The following is a 20,221-nucleotide window of genomic DNA, read 5'->3' on the forward strand; positions in this document are numbered from 1 at the left end:
ACTGGCAACTTTTTCTCATTTTTGTGTTCCCAGTTCTGGCCAGGACGGAAGTGCAAAGAGAGAAAATATGAGATAAGAAGGAAAGACTTCCCCTTTGCAGAAAATAACTGAAAGAAAATGTTTGCCATGCATTAAATATTCATGAAAATGTATTTTGAAAACACTGAAGTATCCTGAAAGGGACTTTTTTCTTTTTTAAACATAAAGCATTCCTCTTCCACCCCTCTTTGTTTCTTGGGGAGTGACAGAAAATGCTCATTCCTTAAACAAAACTGAAGCCAGTTTCTACAGAATTCAGGAGATATTTTCATAGAGGACTCTCTAGAGAAAAGAAAGATTTAAAAAAACCGTCTTATCTGATGCTTAAGAGAAGTTTGTTTAAATCAGAAAGCCAATATAAATTCAATTCTAAGAGATTTTTACCTTACCTTTGTGTTTCTTCCGTGAATGATCTAACAGAACTGAATTGTCTAGATCAATTAGAAGCAAACACATCCAATAGAAACTGGAATAGACTTTGCTTTTTGTGAGAAAATTGAAGAGTGAGGAGGATCTGGTACCTGGGGTAGGAGGCCTCTCATTAATCCCATTAGAATATTCTGGTAGGGCAAGAAATGTCTTAAAATAGTGGTGATCTTTTTAAAGGTAGGACGGCTAGGTTTATTCTGTTGTTCAGTGGAATGCAGACTCAGTTCGACTCAACTGACATTCATTAAGCGCCCTGCTATGTGCCAGGCACTAAGGCAGAGCTGCAAATGGAAAGTGGAATGTGCTGAAAGTCAAATTTATGCCGTCTTTATAAAAGGAAGCTTTTGCAGAGTTTAGTACTCCACCCTCCAGCCCTCCAATCAGAGGGGGAGAAGAGGCTGAACAAGGTAGTATAGGAGATAGTATATAGGACTTGAGTTAGCAGCATGGTGATGAGATTAGACAAGATCAGTTTATCCCAGGAGGTGAATCTTGTTCTGGAGTCTTGAAACCCAGCAGGGCTAAAGATGGAGAATAATCTCTATTTACCCAAACTTATACCAGCTCTTTTGATCTCTACAGTCTCCAAATTCAAAGGAGGTTCAATTTTGATTAAAGAAAAATAGAAGTTTTTGTAATTAATTGTTATTGTGCTGATTTGCAAAGGAGATATTCAGTGGAATAAAGGAAGCAAATTTGGAGGATATGGTATGATTGGGAGTATGACTGAGTATAAATGGATGTGAGGGATTGAGAAAGCAATGAAGGTAAGTAAAGTGCTGAATAAGTTGAGAGGGCTTTAATGAACGAAGGAAGGAAGAAAGGTAAAGAAAGCTTCAGGAAGTTTTGGATCTCGTAGAGATCAGAGGATAATGGTGTGTGGGATGCCACTCAAATTAAAAATAAAACAAAACACAGAGGTGTCCAAGGAGAAACAGAAAATTAATTTTTTATTATTATTATTCAAATCTCGAGATTTGGGTGTCCCCACATCAGTGGACTCTGATGAAGGGAGACAACCCACAGAGGTAGAAGTTAGTTTATATAACCCTGAAGGTTCAATTCCCCCTCCCTCACAGCTGTCCATTAACTTGGCTAAAAATGTGCAGTTAGGAAGATAATTTACAATTGTTTTGGAAGGTCTCAGGGATTGAACAGATAATGCTGGGAACAGAAAGACATCTGAATAAGATCCTGTCAAAGGGAGATAAGGGGACTTGAACATGTAAGGGTTTTCTGGGGCTTGGAACAAAAGGCGCATCTGGATAAGATCAGAAGGCAGGCCAGGGCTTAACAACTAGACAAATCTTAACTGCTAATATCTGGCAGTAAAAAGAGATCTTACAGTAATCTATTCTTAACCCTATCCTGCTTTCTGAACTCATTACCTTAATTACACTGAGAAGTCTTCACTGGGACATCCCATTCAATGGGAAATTTTCTATGCCTGTAAATTTATGAATACTGTTTGGAGGCATGCTTGTTAGAACTAGTCTCAAAATTTCTCATGATCTCTGAATTTTATTTCAGCTATTTAGACATTCTTGTTGGTATAGGAAAAACAGCTAGAATCACAGCATGATTTAAAATTGGCAGAATTCTGTTCAGTCACAACATTTACCAAATAAAGTATATAGAAATGAATTTGTAGCATGAAATTGAGGATAACATACTAAAATTCTGTCCTCGAAGGACCAATAGAAGGGTACATTCATATCTTTATACAAATATTGGGAACATACAGTCATGATTTCATTACCTTGTAACAGAGGTTATGTTTGCAATTCCTTTGTTTCAGAAGAATATACCCCAAAGCTAAGGAGGAAAAAAAAAAGCACTAGTAACAAATGACCTTTTGGTATATTGAGATTCTGTATGGTACTATTTGTAACTCTAAATCCAAATTTGATTCGATCAAGTTTGTCCCATTGAAAGGGTCCTTTTTAAAGGAGCTAAAAGTAGTCCACTTGACTTATAAAGAAGATATTGTTTTCTTTGGTCTAGAGTAAATTAGGCTATCTATGCCAATGAAGAGGGGCAGATAGATAGGTGGTACAATGGATAAAGCACCTGGCCTGGGGTTGGGAAGATCTGAGTTCAAATTTGGCCTCCAACACTTACAAGCTGCATAATCCTGGGCAAGTCATATAACCCCTATTTGCCTCAGTTCTCCATCTGTAAAATGGGAACACACTAGAGAAGGAAACGGCAAACCATACCGGTATCTGTGCCATGTCCATGGGGTCATATGGAGTCAGACATGACTGAACAACAGAAACAATAAATGCTAACAGACATTCGCTTTCCTTTGTAACAATTTAAGTGCCCTCTTCTGTTCAATAGATGCCTCCTCCTACCTGTGTGGCTGTAGAAATGGAATGAATAATGAGCTTACTAATCACCTTGATTTGTTTGAACTCCCTTGTTTTGTGGGAGAGACTGAAATAACCTGGGAATCAAAATCAGTCATCAGGAGGCAGAAGGAGCATTGCTTGAGTTTGACAAGCCAGTGATCCTTTGCAGTGTGCACTGGGTGAACCTAGAACACCTCTGCTATGCCAGCAACCATAGTGCCAGCTCAAACTAGTTCATACCAGCCCTAAATGGAGGGAGCTTGCACAAATATCCTGGTTCTAGGTACTCTGCATTCCTCCTATTCTCCCACCTCCCTTTGTTATAAAACCATATAAACCACCCTCTAAATCCCCACTCTTTGAAGCAGCAGCGTAGATTCTTCTGTTTCCCATGTGTGCATGTGCTGTACTCGCCAATAAATGTTTCCAAGTTTTGCATGTGAACTGTGCCTCCTTTCCCTCACCTCCGTTCCCTCTATTCAGGCAGAAACTGTACCTCAAATAATCAAATTGCCAATTAACCATGTCCTCACTGTTAATACCTCACTTTTAATAATCTTGCTTATGAGAAGGTATTGCTCTCTCTGACTCATGAAGAGTGAACATATGTATGTCATCTAAGAAACTGACACACACATATCCATCATCACCTGATGAGATGTGTCACACTCTTGAGTGAATAAACTTCAGTTAACCTATCTAAATGCTGTACTGCCTTGTTTAGGCAGTAGCTAGCAAGACCTTGAAAATTCTCACAACAGTCCTAAATAATATTGTAAGGCAATCTTATTTAAAGTGAGATTGTTTTTCCCTCTAAGGGTGATTGTGATAGTTGGCCCTCTATAAATAAAACAGATTTTGATGGAAGACACATTTGAAATTTAGCATAAGGTAAGAGCCATTTTTTTAACTATAAGTGCAATTGACTTTTGCTAACATGATAGATGAATATATTGATTTTTTCCTGAAGATAATTCAGAAATGAATTCAACTGGATTAATGTCATTTGCTTAGCAATAAGTTTTGTTTGGGTTCTGTAACACAACACAACACAAATTTATTAAGAACCTACTAAATGTGCCAGTGCTAGAGATGCAAATAAGAAGTAAACAGTCCCTGACCTCAAGGAGCACAACAATCTAATACAGTAAATTGATAATTAATTTATGAAATTATAAGATTATGAAATGGTGCAGGCATTCCTGCTTCTTTTGGGGAGAGAGAGAGGCAGAGAATATCACTCATGTAACCAGGGATTAGAGGTGGAAGCACTAGGCACCATGGACCCAGTAGTGATAGAACAGTGCTTGGGAAGCAGGAGTTTGAGGTCTCTTTTTTACAGAATTGGGGTGGGGGGAGAATCAGACCAACTACCATCTGTGCCACTTTCTTTTTTCTTTTTCTTTTTCCTTTCTAAACAGAAATGTTTAGCACCTGGCTGATTCTTAACCTGGCTATAATACCCTATCAATAATGTGGAACTCTGTTGCATGGTTGGCTATTCCAAATAAAATCTATGACTTTTACCTAAAATCAAACAGAGGTCCTAGTATACCTATGACAGGTCATTTTGTGACTTTAGGCTTAGTCCTGAGGACATTGTCCCAATTTTGTTGTAACAATGACATTCTTCCCTCTTTTTTTCCCTTCAATTATTTATTTTTAACATTCATTTTTTTAAAATTCAAGTTCTAAATTCTCTCCTTCTATCCAGCCCCACCATGCATTGAGAGGGCAAGCAATATGATACTAATTATACATGTGAAGTCATGTAAAACATATTTCCATATTAGCCAAATTTTTTTTAAAAAGCAAGACAAACCGAAGGAAAAAGATGTGCTTCAATCTGCACTCAGAGTTTATTAATTCTCTCTCTCCATGGAGACAGGTAACAATTTTTATCACAGGTCCTTTGGAATTGTCTTTGATCATTGTCTTAATCAAAGTAGCTAAGAATTTCACAATCCTTGTATAATATTGTTGTTATTGGGTACAATGTTCTCCTGGTTCTGCTCACTTTACTTTGCATCAGTTCGTATAAGTCTTCTTAGTTTTTCAGAAGCCACTCCCTTTGTCATTTTTTTATAGCACAATAGTATTCTATTACAATCATATAACACAATTTATTCAGTCATTCCCCAATTGATGAGCATCCCCTTAATTTTCAATTCTTTACCGCCACCAAAAGAGTTGCTATAAATATTTTTGTACATATAGATCTTTTTTCTTTTTCTTTTTCTGTTATCTTTTTGGGATATAGGCCTAGTAGGGGCATTACTGAGTCAAAAGCTATGCACAATTTTATAGTCCATTGACCATAGTCCCAAATTGTTCTCCAGAATGGTCAGACTAGTTCACAACTCTACCAACAGTGTATTAGTGTCCCAATTTTCCTACATCCCCTCCAACATTTGGCATTTTCCTTTTCTGTCACATTAGTAAATCTGATAGGTATGAGGTGGTACCTCAGAATAATTATAATTTGTATTTCTCTAATCAATAGTGATTTAGAACATTTTTTCATATGACTATAATTACTTTGATTTCTGCTTCTCAAAACTGCCTGTTTATGTCCTTTGATGATTTACCAATTGGGGAATAGCTGTTATTTTTATAAATTTGGCTTAGTTCCCCATATATTTGAGAAACGAGGCCTTTATTAGAGAAACTTGCTATAAAATATTTCTCCAGTTTCTTGCTTTTCTTCTAACTTTGGCTGCATTGGGTTTGTTTGTGCAAAGCCTTTTTAATTTCATGTAATCAAAATTACTCATTTTATTTCCTGTGATCTTCTCTATCTCTCGATTGGTTTCCTTATCCATATATCTTACAGGTACATTGTTATGTGCTCCCCTAATTTACTTATGATATCACCCTTTATATTTAAATTATTTAGTCATTTTGACCTTATTTTGGTATGTAGAGTGAGATATGTTGTGTCTATGCCTAGTTTTTGCCAGACTCCTTTCCAGTTTTCCCAACAATTTTTGTCAAATGGTGAGTTTTTGCTCCAAAATTTTGGATCTTTGGGTTTATCAAAAACTAGATTGCCATAGTTATTTACCATTGTGTATTATGTTCCTAATCTATCCACTGATCCACCACTCTACTTTTTAGCCACTATCAGATTGTTTTAATTATTACTGCTTTGTAATAAAATTTGAGATCTGATACACCTAAGCCACTTTTCTTCACATTTTTTTCATTGATTGTTTTGTTATTCTTGACCTTTTGCTCTTTCACATGAATTTTGTCATATTTTCTAGTTCTATAAAATAATTCCTTCGTAGTTTGATTGGTATGGCACCGAATAAACTAATTGCCTCCATAACAAATTTCTCTGACTGTGGTAGAAGAAGTGCAAATGTTTTATAATGGATCTTTTATGTTATAATCATCATGCATCTCTGAACTGCTATAGTGGGGTATAAGTATAAAAGACCCTATTGCCTTGATTTTACTGTTCTGAATTAATGATCATTACTCGTTTCAACTTCCTAATCTGAGCGACTAGGGAAAATCAATTTCTTATACTGGCTATCTCCTTGCTCGTTGGTGTAATAGACATATATTCATGTATAAGATTATGTCCATGCAATCACATTTTTTCTGGGTGATATGACAATAATCATAATAATATGCCCTCAAAGGAGGGATAGGAATAAATATAGATATATGTATATACATTCAAAGGAGGGATAGGATAAAGATATGATATGATAAAGATATAAAAGTTTTAGCAAGGTAGTGCCAAGATGGTGGAGAAAAGGCAAGCACTCACCTGAGCTCTCCAAATTCCCCTCTAAACAACTTTAAATAATGCCTCAGAACAAATTCTGGAGTGGCAGAACCCACAGGATGAAACAATTTTCTAGGCCAAGAAAACTTGGAAGGAAGGCAGTAAAGGTCTATTGCATTGGGGTGGGAGTAGAGTGCACTCCAGCACAGGCCATGCCCTGGCAAACCAGCAGAAGGCCTTGGGAGCAACTGAATCAATAGCAGCAACTGCTGCTTCCAGAGGTCTCAACCCACAGAGGAGAAGGAAGTTGGACAACTGGTCAGAAGGACATTACAGAGGACCCTTTGCTTATACTGAGATCTGGGTGTCACTCCTGGGTCACACTTCCAGGGCAAGGAGGAGCATAAGTATGGGAGATCTTATGGTTGCAGGTAAGCAGGGACCCTGGTCTCAGTTCCAGGGCAGAAAAGAGTTCTTGTGATCACTTACAGACCACAGCAGTAGTAAACATACCTCTCTTTGGATCATACCACCTTGGAAGAACTGAAAGTTTACAGACCTTCAGAACTAGCTACACAAAAAACCTAAAGCTTGGGGCAGTGTCCCCCTCCACCTTGGGGACAGAACCTAACTTTATTTTAAAGGTAAAAGTCAAGAAATAATCAGGAAAATGAGCAAACAACAAAAAAGAACCTGATCATAGAAAGTTACTATAGTGACAGGGAAGATCAAAACACAAACTCAAAAGAAAACAACTGCATCAAAACAGCTACATGCGAAGCCTTAGAGAAAAATGTGAATTCATCTCAAGCTCAAAAAGAATTCCTGGAAGAGTTCAAAAAGGAATTTCAAAATCAAATAAGAGAGATAGAGGAAAAGAAATGAGAGCAATGCAAGAAAATAATGAATAAAAGAGTCAACAGCTTGGTAGGGGAGACACAAAGAAATACAGAAGAAAATAACACTCTAAAAAACAGAATAGGCCAAAGGGTAAAAGCAGCACAGAAAGTCAATGAAGAGAACACCTTAAAAAGCAGAATTGGCCAAATGGAAAAAGAGGTACAAAAATTCACTGAAGAAAAGAATTCCTTAAAAAGTAGAATAGGGCAAGTGGAAGCTTATGACTCTGTGAGACAAGAAACAATCAAACATAATCAAAATAATGAAAAAAATAATAGAAATTGTGAAATATCTCATTGGAAAAACAACTAACCTAAAAATAGGTTGAGGAGAGATCATTTAAGAATTATTAAACTGGGGGCAGCTAGGTGGCACAGTGAGTAGAGCTCTGGCCTTGGAGTCAGGAGGACCTGAGTTCAAATCCAGCCTCAGACACTTAATACTTACTAGCTGTGTGACTCTGAGCAAGTCACTTAACCCCAAATGCCTCACTAAAAAAGCAAAAAAAAAAAAAAAAAGAATCATTAAACTACCTGAAAGCCATTATTTTTTTTTAAAAAGAGCCCAGACATCATCCTTCAAGAAATTACCGAGAAAAACTGCCCCAAGATTCTAGGACCAGAAGGCAAAAATAGAAATTGAAAGAATCCACCAATCACCTCTTGAAAGAAATTCCAAAGTGCAGACTTCCAGAACTCCCAAGTCAAAGAGAAAATATTGCAAGCAGCCAGAAAGAAACAATTCAAATATCAGGAAGCCACAGTTAGGATACCACAAGATTTAGCTTTGACATTAAATGATCAGAAGGTTTGGAATATGATATTCTGGAGGGCAAAGGAGCTAGGATTATAACTGCAGCTAGTGCAGTGGATGGAGCACCAGGCCTGGAGTCAGGAAGATTTGAGTTTGATTCTGGCCTCAGACACTTATTAGCTGTGTGTGACCCTAGGCAAGTCACTTAACCCTGTCTGCCTCAGTTTCCTCATCTGTAAAATGAGCTGGAGAAGGAAATGACAAACCACTGCAGTATCTTTGCCAAGAAAACCTCAAATGGAGTCACAAAGAGTTGCATATAACTGAAGCGACTAAACAACAGCAAATTATACCAAGTCTTCTCCCTTAGCAAGTTTCAGCAGCATTACCTATGGTACCTCTGCAGATGACTTGGAGCATGAGAAGTAAATCTGCTAGGAGAAGCACCTCTCCAAAACTGCGCTGGAAACAATGCCTAATTTCAGGTCCTATTAAAAGGACACTGTGATGCTGATTCAGGGATTTGTGTCTCTGCATTTGAATGAACTGAACTGGACACTTTGTCAACAATGGTCAGGGACAAACCCTTTGGACACCAAATTTCCAAGGAAAAATATTTCCTAGAAGCAGATAACTTCATGAGGGAGACAGCTAAACCCAAAATGATAAGGGTAAGAAATCAGTTGTTTAAATCAATCTTAACTGAATACTGCACATATGTGTTTGACCAAACCCTTACTATTTCCCCAGTACCTCAATACCCTTGGGAAATTAGAGAAGGGTCTGGAGGAGATTAAACATTTAAGGATATTTGATTGCAACATTTGGGGTTGGTTACAAGGAATGGGCTGGATCAAGGAAATTATGGAAATCCTATTATGTAATACTAATAATTGTTATTAGTTTTGCTGTTGTAGTCAATGCTTTCCAATTCTTGTATCAGCCTGTGGAAATGCTTGTCATAAAAATTCTGTCAAGGCATCTAGAAGTGAGTTCTACAGGACATACATGAATATGGTTGGGGTGCATATGCCATGTTATGTACAACCAAAGGCAGGAACTGATAAGAAAATATTTTCTGTATTGGCTTTATAACCATCATTTCCTTAACATAGCTAAGTCACACAGCAGGTTGGAGTATGCAGAATTTAGCTGAGATTTCAAACTTTAGTTCAAGTGATTAACTGGTTAGTCCAGGTTATTAAATAGTAATAAGTAAATTTCTGGCTCAGCTTGATTACCTCTATTTAAGATGAATATAGCACTTAACTTGATATAGCTCTGGTATTGATGGTTAGTCTGAAAATTCCTGCTATATCCCGGTATATAACCAGTTTGTTATTTTACCTGCTATAGATATTCCCCTTCTGCTATCTCTTCTTTAATATGCAGATATTTATCTTCCTCTTTTCCTCTGTAAAATCAAATTGCATTTATCCTTCCTATGTAACCAAAACTTATATAATGTAGCTACTTGGCACCCACTGGTTTTTGTATACGGCAGGTCTATGCTCTGAGCAAATAATAAAATGGTTTTTACATGTTTTGCATGTTGGTAAGTATGATTAGCAGCAGTACGTGTCAATGAATCCTTGACAATTTCTGTATCACTGTGTGTCTCCAGGACTTAGCACAATACCTGGCATATAGTAAGCATTTAATAAATGTTTGTAGCTGACCGAAGGTAGGAACACAGAGCTGTCAAAACAAACAAAAATACAAACAATTCAATCTCTTCCCCTCCTTCTCATATTCTTTCTATCAAAATTTAATACCTTCATATACCTTGCAGAACCAGAAAAGGGGTTGGGGGAAGGGAAAGGGAAGGGAATTAACATTCATGTAGTGTCTACTGTATGCCAGGCACTACATTAAGTGCTTTACAGGTGACAATCATTTAAGATCAATTGAACCCCAATAAGGGACAAAAACCTGAATTAATCTTTTCTCTCTGAGTGAACTAAAAATGCCCCTTCCTGGGTCAGCAACCATAGGAGCCATAAGGCTAACCAAAAGCATTCTCCCTATTTGTGATCACTGAAGACAGGATGCCTGGGACCAGACATTGCCTTGAATAGTGGGACTTTTTCTTATCTGGACATGCTATGGACATATGCTATTTGGGGAGGAAACACAGATATCAGGGGATCATAATTTCAATTGACACTTTGTTCCTTCTCTTGTCTTATTGTATTTATAACCTATTCAACTAAGAAACTTCCTTTCTCATACAATTGTTAAAAAAAACACATGGAGACTACATTTTCTCAAGTGACACAGACATCCTGAGTCTGATTGCTCTAACTTGTATAAAAGCTTTTCCCATTCTGCTTAATCTCAGAGTGAGAATTATGTTTTGGCTCCCATGTATATATGATTTGCTAGCTTAGGGGGAATAAACAATATAATTGTGTATCATCTAGCTCATTTGCCTTCTTTAACCAAACTTTCAGGTTAATAGTAATGGTGCCGTGACTTCGGATGGAACTGAAGAAGTAGGAGAAAATACCAGCCCACCCCAGCAATGCTAGTGGCTCAGGTGCCTCAGGATCCATTTTTTTCCTGGAGTTCTAACCTTGACAGGATTGGGTAAGTTTCCCCTATTCCCAGCTTCCATGAGCCTTCCACTAGTTTGGTTGAAGTCTAAAACAATTCCCTTTAAGCTAGTTCTGGGGTTGGGGATCATGTTGAGGTTCAATTGCTCTGTATCACTTAGATCCCCTCAGGTAAGGATCGATCTAGAGAAATTGGCTATGGGTCAATCAGAAGCTAAAATTAGAAATCCAGCGAACAAGACCACCACCTCTCATATGTCAAGCCGTTACCAATCTGATGATCACAAATACTGCCAGCTCTGGTGTCAGTTAACTAAAGACAGCCCAAAATTGTGTTGGCCGCGATGAGGTTCTGTTGACTGGTCAATGTTACTTTATCTTAAAACCAAATTAAGTTTAAAGGCCAACAAAACATCTAGCCAGGAGTGGGAATGTTTTCATCGCTGGTTTGCTGAGATGGCTGAGGGAGAAGGAAAGACAGAAGCCTCTTCTCATTGCAAAGCCACTTCAGTATCACTACCTCTTTCACCAACACTGGCTGATTCCTTCTACCCCACCCTCCCCTCTTGCCCAACAGCCCCAGCCTTTCTCTCTTCTCTAACCTTCACTGCTCCTCTACCAAATCCCTTGCCTCCTGCCTCCCCCCTTTCCCTTAAGGATTATCTGCAGTTTGTAGCTGAGCTTACCTCCCAGGTTGCACAGACTCTAGCAACACAGGCTGAGGAAGATCTTAAACCAAAAAGGGAGTTTGGAACAGCTCCCATCCAAACCCCTCACCTCATTCCTAAGGTGGTAAGGGACCACAAACCTGGTGTTTGTTACTATTGCTAGAAACGTGGGCATTAGAAATCTGAATGTAGGACTCGTCTCAAGGTTATAGAAAATTAGAAACACCAGAGGTGCCAAGACTCCTCCCTAATGACCACAGAGGTGCTCCAAGCAAAGGTTACAGTATCCAATCCCCATTCGCCTCTACCCTGTGAGGTCTTAGATCCTTGCAAATTCCCCAACCGTCCTTCCTCAGAATAATAATGAATAGCCAACTCATGCTGGGGGTTTCTAACAAGCCTCTAATACCTCCTCTCTCTGTCATTAAATGCACATTATGTTTGTACTGTATTTGTCCCCTCAATGTGTCTGTCAGTGTGTGTCTCTGTGTCCGTATCATGCGTGCTGTGAACAAGTCTATTAACTTATAAGATTTGAAATGCAGCCAGCCAGAGACTTCTAAAGGCTACAGCTAGGAAAACAAACAAATAATCCTATAAGAGTCTTTTCCTTGTGGGCCCATGTCTGGCCAGCCTAGAGCTACAGTAAAAAGTTAGATACAGTTAAAGACATTCTAGCAGATTCTGGAAGTTTTGAGATTAATCATTCAGAAGTTGGGAAATTGATCATTTTGGGATTGTTGGAGAAAACTCCCAAAACTGGGGGTAATTCTAGGAGCTCACCCTCTGCTAAAACACCTTCTCCCAAGCCTGATTCCTCAGCATTCCCCACTCCCTTCCCAGAGATAAGTATCTCAATATGGGGATTGTAAAAGAAAAGACAATGCTGAAGAATTGTAGGGAAAACTTAAATCAGCCTTCCCCATCTGGCAAAAGGAGGGGAGGGGCAGCTATCACAGACTAGCAGTGGCCCTAACAGCCCTGTGCCTCTGGGCACCTTGCAGCCCACCCTTCTAGGCAAGGCCTGGGAGTAACATCCAGGTTCAATACATTCTGCCCACCCTGCCCCAGCAGCTGCAAATGGCACCAGCCTTAGTAAATTCTGCAGCTGTGGGGGAGGGGAGAGGTAGGCAGGTTAGACCTACAGTTAGATTCCCTAAGCCTTGCCATCAAGAATTATCACTACTGGGAAGGCCCTGGCATCAGCCACCCAAACCCCTGGCAAGACCTGGCAATAGAACTATGAGGTGAGAAGCCAACCTTTGCTTTTGATAAGCCCCACTTCTCTGTTCCAGTTTTGGAATTCATGGCAAACTATTTTCTCTCTGTTTGCCCTGTTTCCTGATTTGTGAAGGAAAAAATAGTAATGGTTGTTGTTATGGGATCAAAATGATATAATGATTGTAAAGTGCTTAACACAATAGCATATGTTAGACAACATTATTATTTTCTCCCTAATCTAATGTAATTGTTCCATGCCTGATAACTTTGAAGTGGTTTTTAAAATACCAAGAGTAATAAGATCGATAATTTCTATATGTGATAATCTGGAAATGCAACTGATGTCATCTGAAGTTTATTGTTTATGTTATTACTATGTTTTTAAATTGTATTGTATTTTTAAAACTCTTAGTTTGTAGTATTTGAGAGACCATCATTGTGAGGTAGAAATAGTGCATATGAACTGATCTTTTAAAAGGATGTGATAAAAATGAGATAATTTGAAAACTGTTAATATTTAATGAGGTATATTTGATTATAAGCAGATAATAATAATACTGATATTTACTATGATAGCAGATTTTTATTTGAAATTTTGACTATTACAAAAAAATATGGTGGTTTAAAGTTATGGTTTCAACATATTAATGATGAGATGAATAATTTGTGCAAAGTGATTTGGAAGTGCATTTATCTAAATTGATAATGGGTTGTTTCAAAGTTTATCACTATTGTGGTAATAATACTTGTTTATACTATGTGTCCTGTGGTACTGACATGTTTTATTGTGAACAACTTATTGATATGCACTGTTTTGGAATCAATTAGGTATCCTCTCAAGTCTTTTATGATAATTAGAATAAAGTCAGTCCCCTATAAGCAAATTCATTTGTTTAACTACTAAACTCAAGAGTGGAAAAACTTCTACTTTCAAAATTGTTGTTACTTAGATTTACATGTATAGGGTTAGATCCTCAATAGCATCTAATCCTCCTAAAAGAAATAGAAGTTTGAGCAAAAATATGAAGGGTAGAGGGGAAAAAATGGTTTGAGGATAGATAGGGGTGGGGTGATCCGCAGCAAGCCCATGTGCTCTAAGCCCACCCATCCTCGGATGGTTGTTCTGGGTGCCTTTGTGCCCGCTTCAGATGGTTTAAGCTTGTTGAGAAGGTATGAGGAAGTTTTATTTTGTTTTCATAGCTTGATTTGAAAACGAATAAAGTTATAGAGGAATTATATCCACTAGCCTTTCAGGATAAGCCTATAGGAAGGCCTTATTAAATCTAACTTGATTGGTAATTAATTGGTTCTGTTTCAAGTTTTAAATACAAGATAATTGCTTATGGAATGGCTATATTTCTAAATTTTATTCCATGGTGTAATCTGGTAAACAAATTTTATCAGCTATGTTGTTGAAAAAGCCATTTCTCTTATGATCTTGAGATGTTAGGTCAAGAATTGTACCCCTCCCTCAAAAAAATAGGGGAGAATGAATGGGTTAGAATAAATTTCCAAATTTTGTCTATATTTAAGGGGAAGTTTCACCTAAAATTCTTATCAACTCTGTGTAAAAGATTTCTGTATTGTGTATTTCCTACTGAGTAAATGAGAATCATTGGGGGGAAAAAGCGTATATATACATATATAGGTGTGATTTTCAAGCTTGCTTCATCTAAAGATATACTTATATATGTTAATTTGGAGATTTATGGACTACCACATTCACTATTCATGTGAGATTTCAGAATATAATTATTTTCCAGTGATATATTTAAAAACAAAGGAAAGAAAAAATATTGAGTAAATTTTTAAGGCTTAATAGTATTTGTTATTGTGATAAAGCTAATTTAATTGGGTATGTTCTTCATGGCTTATAAAAACTGAATTTCTTCTCCATTGCAAACACCTTTTTAACCAAGGAACTTTGTGATAACTAGGAATTCTCTAATAACTAGGAACTTAGTTTGTTATAATACTTTGGGAATCTATTTGTGTTACTTAAGGGTATTTTATACCAAGTTAGTTTTAATGAATTCCAATTTCAAAAGTTTATTTTTTACTTTAAGGTGGAAAAGAGAGACATCTATCACTGTAAAAGTTTCCAACTAATTTTCTTCCATAAAACTTTAGTGATTATTCGTCTTAACATCAGGATAAATTTTAAACTGTTTTTAAAGAAGGACAATATTTCTAGCAGAAACGTTTTCTAAAAAATCTGTTTTGATTTTTTTTGAAGGCCTACAAAATTTTCATTTGCGAGATAATTTATTGCTAAATTATTGTAATGAGATGTAAAGCAGAAGAGATCTTGCTGCTTTGATGTGAATTTGTAGTCATTTCATGGCCTAAGCAAGAGTTAAATTAGTGTTTGAACTTCTATGTAGAAGATTCAAATCCTGAAGTGTTTCATTCTTCCAGAGTGAGTATAGTCAGAGAAGAATATACAAGCTTGTAAACAAGGACATAAATCCATCAACTTGTGAGGTTAGTCAGCAACCTCTTTGCTTTGTTTAAGCTGGAATGGGATTCCAGTACAAATAGTCATATTAGTAAAGAGTAGTAATTTATGATCTCTTTTGTGTTAACTTAATGGGAAATCTGATATTTTTAATCTAGAATTAGAACATGTGCAGAAATTTATGCAAACTGCTTAAGACTCACCCTAAGATGTTCACATTGTTTAAAGGGATTCTGAGAGCAGTCGTATTTTTCTGTGATCAATCTGTTATTGTTCCCGATGTGAGATTAAATTCTTATTATCTAAGATATGTGATCCTTGAGAGCTAAACCCACCTGAAGCATTGATTATTGAAACTCGCTATTCAAGACTCCATGGACTGCAATTTACTATTGTTTTGAGCTTTGATTGCAGGGATAGTTGTCTGAGTTGCCATGAAGCCAATAGTAGAATGGCACGTGCTGCTAAGAACTGAGAACTGCTAAAGGTGAATGTCTGTGCCTGGGAAGAGTTTTGAGGACAATCTTGGACATAGCCTAGGTAGGATCTTCCTGACTCTGTTTCCCAATTGTGCTATTTCTTTTCTGAAAAGGAAAAATCCCCACCTGGTTAATCCTGAGCCCTGCTTTTAACATCAAGTGACTACATGATTGGCTATCAGATATGACTCATGTCTGGAATCAAACAGAGCTAAGGAAGTTGTTTTTTTTTTCCCTTCTGATATGGTATGATATGACATTGTTCCTCTTTTTCTTTTACAGCAAATTTCTATTATCAAGAAGTTCTATAAGTACAATACTAAATCTATTAAATACTGGATGGATGCTAGAACATCTCAGTTACTGTAATAGGATGCAAGAATGAACAGCTTACAATTTAACTTACATTCATGGCCAAATAATAATAATATAGGTGGGGCAGCTAGGTGGCGCAGTGGATAGAGCTCCAGCCTTGGAGTCAGGAGGAACTGAGTTCAAATCTGGCCTCAGACACTTGACATTTACTATTTGTGTATCCCTGGGCAAGTCACTTAACCCCATTGCCTAAGAAAGAAAAAAAAGAAAGAAATAATATAGGGACAACATCCTCCTTAGGAGGAAATGATTAGACAAAATAATAAGACAAAGATGTAATGTGATAGGTGTCTGATTTTAAATGGACAGCAAATTTTGAGAAAAGCAACAGTATTAAACTGATTCCTCTAAGAATTCTATGCAGATATATATATAGATATATATATAGATATATACAATGTGGCTTTCAAAATTTATATATCATGGAAATCCCAGCTTTAAGCATGTTTTGGTAATAAGACCTCAGATTTGGATTTTTACACAAAAATTGTGTAGGATAGTGGTGAAAGTAAGTGAAATTATTTCCCCTTTATTAGAGTATCTGTATGATAATTTTAAAAGGCAGGTCAACTAGTTTTATGGTTGGACCTTCACAGTTTAAAAGATTCTTATACAGGATTTAGGTAAGGACAGAAGCAGCAGATGATATAAAAAAATGGAAAACCAAATTTAAGTGATTGTACTAATTTATACTAAGTCAGAATTATCTGGGAACTTCTAGATCTAAACCAGAGAAGTAGAACTCCCTTTTGAACTGCCTAAGAATAAAACCTATTATACATAAGACATCTGGGATTCAAAAGGTGCTGCTTAAATGGACATTGGGAATAGGTTACTGGGATACAAGGAACTTCATGTTAGTTAACATTGGTAATAATGATTGCATTGATTTGTATGGTTCATGTTTGAAGTTTTCTTGGTTATCTTGGTGACGTGTAAATCTCCCTTCTCAAGACTAGTCCATTGTGATCCCTCTAAGTAATTTAATCTGCACCTGACTTACCGTAATTATGCAATTTTGTGAATTATGAGAAAAACTTTGTTGTGTTGTTTTAACCCAGCCTTGTGTGGCTGGGAAATTAAACCACCTCTAGGTGCCTTTTAATTAAGGACCTATGTTATGCTGTTTTCTCTCAATTATCAACTCATATGTTGTCTAAGAGCCCCTATCAGGTCTATCTGACTACTCCCACAGCTGCCAACCTTTGGATGTGGACTCCAGGATGATCTAAAGATGCCTGCTCCAAGTGCACATCTCTTCCCACTCCCTGAGGAAGAGTGAAGCTATCCCATCCCTTCCTTGGTCTACAGGTGACACCTTTGGCTTACCTTTAACCAAAAGGAGGAAATGGTAATCATTTGACATCATTTGAACCCCAATAAGGGCCAAAGCCTGAACTAGTCAACCACAAGGAGCACCCCAACGTAATAGATATGCTTTTTCTTTGTTCTCTGAGTAAACTGAGAATGCCCCTTCCTGTGTCAACAGCTGAAGCTGACCGAGAGTGCTCTTCTGTTTATGACCACTAAGTGCCTTCACCTGAACACTACCTTGAATAATGAGACTTTTCTTACCTTGGTTATTTTATGGACATATGCTATGTTATGTCATATATGGTAAGGGAAACATAGATATCCTGTATCTATAATTTTCACTTTGACATTCTCCTATCTTATTGTATTTGCAAACTATTCAATTAAGAAAATTCCTTTCTCATGCTATAACTACACATACATGGAGACCATAAATCTGAGAAACACAGACATCCTGAGTCAGGGTTTAAATGTCTTCCCAAAATTGCTTGATTCAGTCAGAATTAAAGCTCTGGATCCATGTACATGTCGCTAACCTAAGGAAATGAATAACATGAATTTACTTATCACCTAGCTTGTTGCCTCTTTAACCAACTTTCAGGTCAACAAAGGTCATACAGCTAGTAAATGTCAGACCTGGGTTTCCAACCCAAGACCAGTGCTCTTTTCACAATACAACACTGCCTCTCTTAATCTCTAGGGTTTTAGTTTCTTTATCTGGGGAAAAAAGAAAGAAAGAAGAGTTAGATGAGGTGACCTCTTTTACCTCCTTCAGCTCTAAATCCTATGCTCCTAAGATCTCTCTGAGCCTCAGCATTTTCATCAGGAAAATGGGGACTATGATACACTGTCTACTTTATGAAGCTGGATTCAAAAGACCTGGATTTAAGTCTTAGCTCTGACACTTTCTACAGCCCTGGGCAAGTCGCTGTGCTGCTTTGGGCCTCAGTTTTCTGAACTGTAAAATTGGAAGGAAAATTTTAAGGAAAATAAAGCAGGACAGCAGGTGACAAGAAGCTAAACACTATTCATCTCCCTTTTCTAAACTCTGATAGGAAGAACACTGGCACAATGGTTAGAGCATGGGGCCCCCAGTAAGGAAGGGAAGAAAGGAAGAAGCATTCATATAGCATATACTATGGACCAGACACTATGCTAAGCACCTTTTTTTCAACAAATTTTATCTCATTTGATTTTTGTGTCAACCCTGTGAGGTAGATGCTACTATTATCTTCACTTTATGGCTGAAGAAACTGATGCAAACAGAGGCTAAGTGACCTGTCCAGAGTCGCACAGCTAGTCAATGTTTGAGGACAGGTTTGAGCTCAGGTCTGCCTGGGTTCCAGCACTGTCTCCACTGTACCACCAGCTACCTCAGGGAAACCCAAGTTCAAATCTAGCCTGAGACACCAGCTGTATGCAATGGAAGTCACTTAGCTTCTGTTTGCTTCAGTTCCCAAAACAGTAAAATGGGGGTAATAATAGCACCTACCCCACAAGGATGTTGTGAAGATTAAATGAAATAATACTTGTGTTGACCTGAAAATTGGTTAAAGAGGTAACAAGCTAGGTGATTAGTAAATTCACATTGTTTATTCCCTTAAGCTAGCAACATGTACATGGAGCCAGAGTTTTAACTCTGACTGAGTTAAGCAATTTGAAATTGACAATTTATATTCTCAGAGTAATCCCAATTCAGGATGTCAGTGTCACTCAAAAAAAAAAATAACCTCCATATGTTCTTAATGTAGAGCATGAGAAAGGAAGTTTCTCAGCTGAATAGGTTGTAAATACAGTAAGACAAGAGAAGTAACAAAGTGTCAACTGAAATTATAGTCCCAGGATATCTGTGTTTCCCCTACATAACACACATCCATAGGATACCAAGATAAGAAAAGTTTCATTATTCAAGATAGTGTCTGGTCCCAGGTATCCTGTCCTTAGTGATCACAAACAGGAAGAATGCTGGCCCTATGTCTATTTCAACAGTACCTTTTGAATCCCAGATATCTCATGTATAATAGGTTTTATTCTCAGGCAGTTCAAAAAGCGAGTTCTGCTTCTCTGGTTTAGATCTAGAATTTCCCAGGTAATTCTCACTTGTATAAATTAGTATAATCACTTATATTTGGTTCTCCATTTTTGAACCTTGAGTTTATATATCATCTGCTGTTTCTGTTCTTACCTAAATCCTGTACCTGGTATAAGAATCTTTTAAAATGTGAAGGTCCAACCATAAAATGAGATCTCCTGCCTTTAAAAATTTTAGAGAGACACTTTAATAAAGGAGAAATAATTTCATTTACTTTTACCACTATCCTATACATTTTTTGTGTAAAAATCCAAATTTGAGATCTTATTACCAAAACATGCTTAAAGCTTGGGTTTCCATGATAGGAACCAATCATATACATCTGCATATAATTCTTGGAGGAATCAGTTTAATCCTGTTGCTTTTCTCAAAATTTGCTATTCTATTTAATTAGACATCTATCACATTGCATCTTTGTGTTATTACTTTGTTGTTGTGCACAACTAGTTCACTTGGCTATAGAGCCTATCTAGGGCCTAGGATTTCCCAATCACCTGATGAATCAAGACCAGCTTGATTTTCTATCTCAAATGCACATTGATGAGGCAGGAGGCAGGATGGAAGCAACTCTGTTTATTTTTAGCAAAGCACTTACTTATATAGTAAAATAACAGGAACTCTTTCTCAAGTTACAATGACGTATAGCCCATGCTGTGCTCAAGGACATTGCATGCATGTCCTATGCACTTACCTGACTCCAATCCTAGAACAGACTGCTAATGACCATATAATAACTAGGGGAGTTAAAGGTTATTAAAGATCCATACAATGGAGCACCGAACCAGGTGACCTTTGCTCAGAGATCAGCACCCGAGAGGGGCCTCCGCCTGTCAGTGAGACCTCAT

Source organism: Phascolarctos cinereus, unplaced genomic scaffold (assembly GCF_003287225.1).
Source record: "Phascolarctos cinereus isolate Bilbo 61053 unplaced genomic scaffold, phaCin_HiC Scaffold_4;HRSCAF=312, whole genome shotgun sequence".
Classification (NCBI taxonomy): domain Eukaryota; kingdom Metazoa; phylum Chordata; class Mammalia; order Diprotodontia; family Phascolarctidae; genus Phascolarctos; species Phascolarctos cinereus.